We start from the raw sequence: 12,285 nt of genomic DNA, 5'->3' as shown, positions 1-12,285 counted from the left end.
AAAAATTAATCAAGAATCACACATGGGCAAGCAGCAGGAGCCACGCAGGAAAGCTCTGAAGGGAGGGAGGCGGGTGGGTTGCTGAGTGTTAACACCCCTCCAGGGACCATCTCCAGCCTGACCATATGGATCAGAGTGAATAACACCGAGCCACATGGGTTTGGCCTGGCAGGGCTGCTGTTGCTGGCACCGTTTTTGCCTGTTACCTAGGAACAGAGGGGGCCGGGATTAGACAACGCTTGCTTCCCAACATCAACGGGCTAAAGCACAAGCAGAATAGAAAACCAACTTTAAGACAACTGTCCCTGAACATAGTCAACTGCATTTTTTCAAGTGTAAAACTTCATCTACTTACTTCATAAAGAAGTTGCGATTTCTGGCATAAATTTATTTTGTAACCAAAATGTAACAATTTTAAGTATATACTATTTTTAGTTAAATGTCATCATAATTGGACACACTTACCTGCTTGTAATTTGTGAAAATCCAAAGCAAACTACGAGTTTAAATATCTTTTAACAAATACATAGGTACATAAAACCAAGCACATTATTCAGGGGAAGTATACAAAAAGGGAACAAAGGCATTTTTTTTTTTAACCAGAGCGACATTTCAAAGACTTATTCACAAAAGAGAAGCTTCTTACATTAAGAAAAGCACACTACTGTATGAGGCACAATACACAGTGGGGTGTGACTTTTCCCAGTGGACACATTTCATGTGTATAGCATCTATACACACAGCTGAACATATACACAAGTAATTAATTATTACTTCCTCCACAGAACTTTCTTTAGCTTGTCTTAATTTAATTGTAAACTTAGTCCACTGTCGGTGCTCAAGTTCATAGACCAATGTTATAAATTTTAAAAAAGTATTTCTTTCATGCATTTGATTTGCTTTTTAACTATTCAAAATCCCAACTTCAAGACAAAATGAAGAACACATTTTTCAGTCATTGAGAAGCTGGTTCAAATTAAAACAAACTTGCCCTTTGCAAATCCTAATCCAAGTGATAAATTAAAGATCAGTTTACAAATGTAGCACTTTTCTAACCAATAATAATGAATTATCAATGCTAACTGAATTGATGTTTCTCGCTTCATTTATTTTTAAAACCGGTTCTATCATTCAAGAAATAAACCACATCAATCTAATAACCCACTCAATGAAGCAGAAAACACACCGACTTGCTCTGCCAGAGCATATTCCACCTACATAATTCAGTTGAGCATACCCTATTTATTAATATTGTCTTGGACTGATACTATATACATATATGTCACAGCACTGTTAAGGCATGTTGTGAAATAATAAAGGAATAGGAAATCAAAAATATGCAAAAATGTGGCTAAGGATACCTCAACATATTCTAAGAGGCACTGCTGATATATTAGCTAAATTCATAATGTGGCATTCAAAAGGCCTTACATATTGTTTTAAAACTCATATTTAAATAAGTTGCAGTTGCTAATAGAGAATCAGAAGAACAAGGGCAACTTCTCAGTGCATAATGTTATTATCAAGCAAATATTGGAAAAGAGATCATATAAACATCCATTCTAATGTCTGTAGTTTCAATTATAAAATACACTAAAACTCACATACACAAAACTCACAAGATTTATATGCAAAAAAAAATTCCTTACATATTTCCTTTCACTTCAGGTTTCAAATACCACTAAATATCTCTTGACTTCAGTGTATGAACCAAGCATTCTTTAAAATTCAGTGCTCAGGCTCCCTCCTGCCAAACCCACCTACAATGACAGTTATCCTTTACTCCTCAAAAGTTACAGGTGCAAAAGTGCTTCTCTACTCTATGCTGGAGTTGAGCAGCCAAAAAGTCTCAAGATTTTGGGGGAATAAAAGACCCCCATGGCTACAAGAAAGCATTACACTCTACAGCAGAGTCAAAGGAATCTAAGAAGCCCAACTTATTACTCAGTATAATACAGAAACTACTTAACCACTTTCTAATGTCAAGAGTAATAACCAACTGTGAACTTGTCAGATAATATTAGAACAAATATTAAAATATCCAATGTAGGCTGAGTATAACCTACTTCCCAAGGGCTTTCCTTTTTACCCAAGAAAGCAGCGGTAAGTCTAATTAAGCAATGGGGCAGGGGTGGGAGGGAGGGAAGGAAGGAAATATAGGCAAATGTAGGCACATCTTTGTGCCTTATAATAAGTTTCATGTTTGTGATATTACAAGAGCTTGATACTCCAGCTGAAGTCAAACAAGATGGTGGTGTGCTATCAAAGGCAAAAACAAAAATGAGCATCTACTCTGTGTCAGGCATAGTCACACACTACCACAATCAAAACGGAAAAACCTACGTCTTGGTTCAAGATGGAAGGACAGGAAGAGGAAGGGAAAAAACAAGCAATGTTTCTTGTAAATAAAAACTGCTGGAATGAACAAATTTTCTTAATACTGATGTTTCCCTATATACAAACATCTAACTACCTCATCCTCTTTTTTCCAAAGAAAAACACAATTACTTGAATATGAAAAGTGCCATTCTTCAAGAAAGGGGACTTTAAAACCCTAATTTAAACATATTTTGAGCCTTATATTTATAGTAGAGTGTCCTTCAATATTAACTTTACTGGGAAAACAGTCATTAACCAGTTACCAACCCCTCTTTTCTCTAGAACCTGTGTCTTTGGCTAGGGAACTCTCTTTGCAGATGGTAATTTTCCTGTTTTCTTTCCCCTTTTTCTTGCCTACACAAGCTCTTTCAGACGACCTCAACTACTGCCACATAAATCGGATCTTCAAGATGCAGTACAGCTGATGAAATGTAAATGACCTCATTGCTAAAGCAGGGGGTGGGAAAGATTGTGCCAGCTCTCCAGATCAATTCCCAAGTTTATATTTTCACAAATCTTTTTATGTACAGTTTGATTTTTTTAACATTTTAATGAGCAAAAAAGTGAATCTATAGTAGCCAGTCACCACAGTTAAAGTGCAGGGCATGAACTAGATCCCAGGAGGGAACCAGTCCACCATGTCACCACTGGCTTTAGGACATTCGCCACCTGGTTCCATGTCCCCAGGTTCCAACTCTTTTCATAATCAAAACACTGCTGACATTATAAACCCCAGACGGGTTTTCTAAAATCCCTCCCAATCAATATATCCAACACATAACTTATTGGAGACAACATTGAGCTCATTGATTAAGGTGAGTTCAGTAGCAAAGTTTTCAAAATAAATGAGACAGGAATATAGCATCCAACCCCTTTGTGTCACCAGACAATTTATGAAATAGGCAATTTCCAAAAGGGCTTTTCTTCCTAACAAAATATTCAATACCTCATGTGGGAAGAAGTGAGAGCAGAGGGGTAGGGTGGATGACAGGCAGTCACATAAACCTTTCAGTGATGCATATATTAAACAGCAGATTGCAGAGTGTAGTAGAAAAGCATCAACATCTTCAAAGCTCTGCCCACAAGGAGATAACTAAGCCTTAGACTATGAACCAAACTATGAAATCAACATACCTAACACTGGAGTCACTTGTTAATAAAAATAAAAAATGAACTCAAGATTCATCTCCATCTTTTTTTGGATTCATTTCACCCAATCTGAATTCTCACCCAGTCAAAACCCATCAAGGAAATTTACTCCAACCTGAAGAAATTATATTGTGTTATGCTAAAACTGAGCCATTCTCTTAAAAACCTGGGAAAGCTTTAAAAATGTTTAATATTATTCATCCTAGAATCCGATCTGGAAGCAAAACTTTGAAAACTAAATTCGATATAGTTAAGTGGTATTATGAGGAGTGAGAAGGCTAAATGAATTCACCCTGAATTTGGGGTGCACGGTAGGAAGTGTGTAAGAGATCCTGCAACAGCCATCAGTTCAGATGTCAAATACTTTGTTTTCACTGCATCACTGAAATCTATAGACAAAAATTAGTTGTATTTGGCAGACGAAAACAACTGACACACAGACATACAAACCCCACAAATAAATGCCATCTGAAAGACAAAAGCGCAGGCTGATTATAATGTCCACTGGGGTTACAGAATGTTGGGAGATGGAGCATGTTCTCAATAGTTCAAAAGGAAAAAGAAAATGTGTGCAAGAAAACATTTAAATAAAGAAAAGAGATAGCTTGAATAAATGAATGGATTTTAAAATATGTAAAGCTACAATCAGCCTCTGTGTAGCTTGCTGGAAGCTAATATAGCAGTTGGTAATTTACCTTTGTCCAAAAAGAAAGTGAAGGAGAGAGGCGAGGAGACGGTGGGAGGACATTTCCTGAGTTTCCTACATCTAATTTATTTGTTCATTTCAAAATGCAAATGTGTGATGAAAAGATCAGTGGAGCTCAAATTCCTAAAATACTCTATTTCTATGCTTAGACATTTTTTAATAGCACGAGGGAAATGCTGACCCTCTAAGTCCTGCAATTGAGATCAGTGCGACTGACTTGAAAGAAAAGCCTTTGATTGATGATCTTAAAACTCAAGTTGAAAGTTAAAAACAGAACACACACAAAATCCAAACATACAAAAAGCTAACTAAGTTTCAACTTTAAGCCATTTCAAGTTAAAACCAGGGACTCCAAGTGAAAGCTACCAGAGGCTTTAACACTTACAATTAAGAAGGGTAAAACAGAATGGTGAAGAAGTTCTTAAAGGCTTAATTAGCACCCAGTTCAAGAATGTTGATCAGAAGTTTCCTAAATATGAAAACAGGAAATATAATTTTTCTCCTTCCCTATAAATGTCAAGTTAAATCCAAGATCCATACTATAGCTACAGCCAAACTTTTTTTTCAGTGACAAAAGCTTTGAATAAGGGATTTTACAAAAAGGCCTTTCAACACCCAAACATAAAAGCTGGGTCAAATTTCTAACAACACTGCTCAAATGCTACAGAGTCTGCTTCCTTTCTTTGGTATATTTCAATATTTACTCCCAGTTTACTTTTTATAAACTTTAGTTAAATTTCAGTCATGCATATGTTATAATTATGCTAATTTGTATAATACCTACTATGCACAAAGATAAAATTATACTAAAATACAGAAATATATCATATTCTATAACATGTGTCATATAAACTTTATACCTAAATTATCAAGGACATTAAGTATATAGGTGGAAAGCAAAAGAGCCACCTCTGAAAGTACTTTTAAGTAAAAATGTCTTTAAAAATATGTATTTGTGAAAAAATTTTATAAAAACTTTTTTAATTTGACAAAGCCACTTTATCTTTTTATATACTTTCCTTGCTTCAAAAAATTACTTAAAACAAAGTTGTTCCCAAATTAAATATTATATAAAATCCTTTATTCTAAGATTTCATTTTATTAACTTCAAACCTTACAGCAAAAGCATTGAAAATGAGAGAGCTATACTTATAAGGTCAATGTTAAACATGAATAAACTTCATGACACATTTCAAACACTTCCAAAACTAAAAAATGATTTGGTTAGAATCTTTTACAATTAGCATTCGATGACATCAGTAATAGAATTCTTTGGACTTAATATTATTACTCCAAAATATTTTGCCTTGTTTATTTCCTTAAACATTTTAAATCATATTATTTGCACATTTATGTTATCAATATATCTAAAGAGAAGAGATACTGGGGAAAATGAGGAGGGGGCCACAAGTCCGCACATACCAAAGGAATAGGGTCCCAACAGTAAAACTGCAAACACGGTTTCACTGAAGAAGCAACTTGCCCTCAGGAAGACAGTATTCACACACACACACACACACACACACACACACACACACACACACACACACAAAAGAGCACTGATAGAAATAGTATTTTGTAAGCATATTAAAAGCTGTCAGCTTTTAAATATTTTAAATGCAGACAAAAATGTGCACAGATGGGCAACTTTTCTGCTCACATTAGTCTAAAAAAAATCTTTCATTATTAAGCTCAAAATCCTTGAATTTTTTAAACTTAATTGTGCCTCTATTTCTTAGAATTCACACCCCAAGGCCAAAGCTTTCCTGCCACCAGTCCTTCAAATCTGACTTGGACATTACACGGGAGGAGGCTCCAAGCCTCCCTGAGGTCTCACTCCTTTTACAACACACGAAAAAGCAGTCGATAATGGGCCCATGTTGAATTCACTGCTCTCCGCGTCTCCCCTCTTGGGACGCAAGCCTAGCAGATGTGATAAAAACTGTGTCAGAGAAGTGGCTCTAGTTTGTGCCTTAATGACAACTTAAACCTCTAAACCAATACAACTAAAGGACTAACAGAACTGGATATTACCTCTCTCTCCTGCCAATCTTCGAATATCTCTGAACTAAATTAGCAGAACCTCTACCCACAACATCCCCCACCACCCTACAAAATCTATTCTAATTTTAAAAGATAAATGAATTCAGCAAACACATGGCATCAGGAGTGGGGGGAAGGGGGCGGGCACGCGCGTGTGTATGTGTGTGTGTGTGTGTGTGTGCGCGCGCGTGTGTGTGTGTCTGACCATCCTATAATTAAGACCTAACACCACAAATTTCATATAGTTTATATTTTCTCAAGGTACAACCGTGCATTCAGATGTCTTAAAGCACTGCCTGGTATATATTCCCTTTGATCACCACCCCAGTAACCATATTAATACACATAACTGGTAAAGTTATGGTTTCCAAAAGGTGGCTAAAAGTATAAAAATTATTTTTAAATATGTTCAACCACAGGAAAGAAAAGCAATATTCTGAGTTATTGAAACATTCTAATTATTAAAATTTATACAGGAGAATTTTTCTAACCTGTGGGGGGTTATACTTTTAACTTGTAAGAACTCTTTTGTCTTATCTAATGATATGGCACCAAAAAATAGATTTAAATGTGTACTTCTGGTAACATTTTCTAAATTCTATAATTCAGCCTTCAGATGATAGGCCTTTTTACCCAGTATCTTGAAAGCCTATTCAGTCACAATCGCATACCCACTTAATCAGCAATCATTGTTCTGGGATGCAAGACTTTGTTATCAAGACAAGCACCAAAACCTTAAAAAATTTTTTTCAGAACTGGCATAAGAAAAAAGTGATCTTTGTCAGACAAGGACAAATTTATGCAAATCTTTTATAAACATTCACAAACATTTATTTAGCTTTTGAAATGTTGGCCTCATTTGAGAGCATGAAAATGAGGGGGAAATAGGAAAACGCAAAGGACAGCTTAGAAGCTGGCACACTACATAAATATTCAGAAGGAAGATTATAGGATTCATGTTAGGCTGTCTTAGGCTTCTCCAAAGTCCACACAGAATAGCAAAGAACAAAACTAACGAGAAGTACAGCAGATGTTAGACAATGCATCAGCCTCTTTTCCTCTCTCACTTGGCTATACTTGGACGCTTTTATATTTTCTTTCAATATGGTTAGGTCATTCAAGGATTCTCCTATAGACTCTGTATTGTGGCTACAGATCTATAAGCTGGAGGTCTGTCAGCTTTCCAAAAGTTCCCAATGAAAAGGCATTATGCAAATTATACCTCTCTTACCCTCTTTCAGGAGGGAAAAAAGCCTCCAGTATGCAGTCATCGGAGTATTGGAAGCCCCAGCCTTCATTTCTGTATAGCTGTGTTTGCCTCAGGGCCACGCTGCTTGTTTTGACAGTGGATCCCCCTAGATAGTTGGGATTAGTCGAGCTTGTTTAGATAAACTTGAAATCAAGGCCTTCTCTAGGTAGACAGCTAGATGTAGCTACCGAGTTTCCAGCTGCCTCCCCCTTTCATCCCCAAACAACTGGAGATTCACTGTAGCTATCACAGCCACAGGCTATGTCACATACATAAGTACAAAATTAAAGGCTGCTAAAAGAAGCCTTTGTAAGTCTTAGTGCTAAAATAAGGAATCTGTACTGCTTGGTTTACACAAATTATTCTAGCACTGCCAGTATGAAACTGAAATCATCAGTTAACAAGGCATATTAATCAAGGTTTCCAGCTTCTTTGCATAGTCAGGATCATAGTTGGATAATATACCTATCCTTCTGCTTCTTAGCTCTTGAATGAGAGAATAATCACTTAAAATGTTGAAAAGGAAATAATAGGCTTTATTTATCCAGTGGCAAGGGATTTCAGGCACCATCAACAAACACTGTGAGCAGAATATCAGAATGTAAATACCAAATCTACTTTTGAGAGAGAATTATTTAGCAACTGATTAGACAGAGCCTCACTCAACAATCATCTCTAATTACAGAACTGTTTCAAATCAACTTTTATTTCCCACAACTTGGAGATTCTGATGGAATGGTATCAGGAGGATTTAAGAACTGAGGAAATTTATACTTAGAACTGATCAATGACATCTCATCACAAAAACAGAAGGCAGGTGAAATGAAACACTATTGAAATAAAAACTATACAATTTGAATCATTTTCTAAATCTAATATTCAAGGATTTTTACAACTTTTGCAAATAGAAAATACCTCTTCAGAGGACAAACAAAATGCAAACAAAGAACATAATTCTATCCCACATAAATACTTTATTCTACTTTACATAGCTTGCTCCAATATGTAGATGCTAGTGTTTACCTCATACCTCAGACTGCCTGGGATAAACCAAACACAACAACGGTAATGGGACACATTTCAGCATTTTCTAGAACACTTCTATGAGACACCAGCCAGTACAGAAGGCCTTCCATCCCCCTCTGGTCAAACTTTAAAGTCACACAAGGCAGTTTCCAATCAATCAAGTTCACATATCACCAACAAAAATGTGTTCTCATACTTCAACAGCTAAGTCACTATTTAAAAGAAAAGCCTTAAGACATGCAAGACAGTCTGGAACTATAGTCATCAATTTGAGGTTTTCCTATGAAATTTTTGGTTCATTTTATGTACAATTTACAAACTAAAGAAGGAGTCAGCAAACTTTTTCTCTAAAGAGCCAGACAGTAAATATTTTAGGCTTTGTAGGACACTTACGGACTCTGTCACAGATTATTCTGGGGTTTTTTGTTTTGTTTTTACAACTCTTCAAAAAGGTAAAACCATCTTAGCTCAAAGGCCACACAAAAACCAGCCCCAGGCAGGATTTGACTAGCAGACTATAGTTTGCCAAGCCCTAATCTACAAAGGAGCATGGTCACATAACACAATCCAAACAAACTTACCAACACCCAAAACTCAAATTTAGAAATACTGGAAAGGTTAAATGCCAATGTCAATCATATCAGTTCTCTGGTGAACCAACAATTCACACATAATTACTAATAAAAGGCCAAGTGTCTCTAGCATATAAACATGCTCTCTCTTTTTTGGAAAAAATATTTAAAATACAAAGAATTAAAAATAAATCATATTTGAACAACTCAGACTTCACAACCGTTTTGTGGCATGGACTCTTCAGAGAAATAATACTTCTTATAGTAATAGTTCCACTACCGCAGGTAAGGTCCAGGGCTTTTCTTGACAGATACATGGATTCATACTCTCTGGACTATTGAGAGCTCTTCAATTTGAGGGTTACTTTGTTTATGGTATTTTTGAAAAACAATATTAAAAAAGAAGAAAGCTTTTCTGGTGCTTTACTCACCACTCGCTCACACACGTGTTACATGCCCAATGTTCTAACGTTCTGTTGGGTATAGAGCATAGAAGGGTCTCTTCCCCTCTGACTGCTCCGTTTTGGCCTCACTTTCAACTACTTTCCCTTCATCTTCCTTCTTCTTTTTCTGCATCCTCTGTTAATAGCCTACTTACACTTTAATTTCAATTATTATCACTATGTAAATGGCTCAAATTCAAATCTTCACTTCTAAACCATATCTAACACCAGGCTTCTACTTCCAACTGCCTTTGGACATGTCTGCCTCATGTCCCATAGGTACTTCAAGCTCCACATGTCATGTCAAAAACCCAGATGCATCATCTAGGTTCCTGGTACAGTGCTATCTGCTAATCCCTTTCATCCCGTCAGAGTAAGAAAGGATCTCAGACCACCACTAATACTTGCAGGGGGGACAGATGAGTGACTTAGATTCAAGTATTCATGTGACAGATTCAACTATTTGCTGTGGTTGTTGAATTTCAAAATAACTCTGTGAAGAAAAGCTTCCAATTCCTTAAACCCTTCCCAAGTGTGTTAATAAGAAAGAGAACAAGGGAGCCCCTGAAATGAAGATATTTCAAAGTCATCTTACAAAAGGAAACTGATATATTTCCCTAACCAAGAGGTCTGTCTAGAAAAAGTCCAGCCATTGTTAATCTAATGAGAACAGTCTGCGCAACACTGATGTAACCTGGCAGCCGAGGAGAGTGGACTGCAATGTGCATTTGTGAATAATGACAACTTCACTGTACTAGTCAGTGGGGATGGTACACACTGTTGAGTGAGCATGTGTACTGTGTGGCTGTCACATTCAAAATGACTGAGCAAGTAGAACAATGAATCTGCATCAAATCGGGGACAATGTAATGAGTGCACTGCAAACACAAGTGTGGCACAAATGCTTCAAAAATGGCTGAGAATGTGTTAAAAGTGATCCAGGTTCTGAAAGGCCTGCAACAAGCAGAGCACCTGAGAAGGTTGAACGGGTACAGGCTGCACTCCACAAATATTGGCTGGTGACTGACAGTGAGAGAACTAGAAGCTGATCTGGTGATTCCAGAAACTACTGTGTTAGAGATTAGGAAGCAAGATCTTGCCATGAAACGTGTCGTGTCGTGGCAAAATTTGTTCTGTGGCTTCTGCTACCAGAGCAGAATCAACATTGTACTGCAGTTGCTGATGACTTGATTCAAACTGCTACCGATGAACCAGATTTCCTCAAGAAGGTCATACCCAGGGATGAATCTTGTGTCTACGGCTATACATATGATCTGGAACAAAGATCCAGTTGTCCCAATGGAGGTCGCCTCATTCTCCACACGGGAAAAAGGCATGCTAAAGTCACAGCAAAATCGAGACTATGTTAACTGTGTTTTTTGATTGGGAAGGTGTTGTCCAACATGAGTACACCCCTCCAGGCCAATTAATAAGGAGTACTACTCAATGTTCTTCATTGTTTAAAAGATGTAATACAACAAAGACAGCCACAGCTATGGGTAACTGGTGATTGGCAGCTTCATCACGACAATGCGCCCACTCATGCATCACGTCTGGTGCAGAGTTTTTTTTGATGAAACATCAAATCACTCAGGTGACTCAGCTCCCCTACAACCCAGACTTGGTGCCCTGTGACTTCTGGCTTTTCCCAAAACCAGAATCACCTTTAAAAGGGAAAAGATTTCAGACCATCGATGAGATTCAGGAAAATGATGGGGCAGCTAATGGCAATTCCAACAGAGGACTTTCCAGAGTGTTTTGAATAGTGAAAGAGACACTGGGAAAACTGTGTGAGGTCCTAAGGTGCCGACTTTGAAGGAGACTAAGGTGTCACTATCTTATGTACAATGTTTCTTCTATCTTGCATCTTATTCAATAAATGTCCCTCCTCATATTTAGAAGCAGACTATATGCTACAGTCCCTGTCTACATGGTGCTTGCAATTTATTTGGAAAGACAGAAGCCATGCAAATGAATACACTGATACATAACATGAACTGTGATGGGAACTGTGAAGGAAAAGAACAGAGTGCTCTGAGACAAAATGACAAGACCTAAATTTAGATGGAAGAGTCAAGACATCTCAGGAGGTGTCATTTTGAGCTAAGCCTTTAGAATGAGTAGGAGTTCACCAGTCAAAGACTGACAGAGGGATAGGGAGAGAGAGGCCAAAAAAGGTAACAGCATGAGCAAGGGCCACTGAAAGAACCCTTGGCACAGTCAAAGAACGAAAAGAAGCCAGGCACGCTGGAGCAGAGCAGGGCGGGAGGGAGTGGCAGAAGATGAGGCTGGAGAGGCTGCCAGAGACCAAATCATGTGGGGCCCTAAAGGGCATGTTAAAGAGTCTGGACTTTGTTCTAAGGTACTGGAAGTCACTAGGATGGTTTGAAACCTTTTATATCTCCCTTTCATACCACTTTCTAACCCCTCTATTTATCCGCATATCTTCCAGATTTTGGGAATTCAGAAGTTTATCCTCACTTCTCCTGAGTTCTCGTGTCAACCTTGTATTCAGACTGAGCCCAATCTCAGGACCTTACATTTCCACAGGAGGGAAAAGACACACGAAAGAGTGCATGTCAGGCCTCCAAGAAAGAAAAGAAACACCACACAGGAGCCTTAATAATAACCCTGAGAACAGAGATAGGAGTCGTGATTAAAAAGAGCAATGAAAAGAACTGTAACAAATTTAGACAGGACTAGCTTAAATCTGTCTTC

General features: G+C 37.5%; 1 protein-coding gene across 7 annotated transcripts in view; it reads right to left on the bottom strand.

Moving 5' to 3' along the window:
• DENND1A (DENN domain containing 1A) overlaps positions 1-12,285 on the bottom strand; it is a 478,231-nt gene that overhangs the window by 339,466 nt on the left and 126,480 nt on the right. The gene's annotated exons all lie outside the window — the stretch shown is intronic.

The sequence above is a fragment of the Pteronotus mesoamericanus genome, unplaced genomic scaffold (assembly GCF_021234165.1).
Source record: "Pteronotus mesoamericanus isolate MK-2021 breed Mesoamerican mustached bat unplaced genomic scaffold, CSHL_Meso_final contig_78, whole genome shotgun sequence".
In the NCBI taxonomy this organism is placed as follows: domain Eukaryota; kingdom Metazoa; phylum Chordata; class Mammalia; order Chiroptera; family Mormoopidae; genus Pteronotus; species Pteronotus mesoamericanus.
This window is presented reverse-complemented; position numbering and strand designations above follow the sequence as displayed.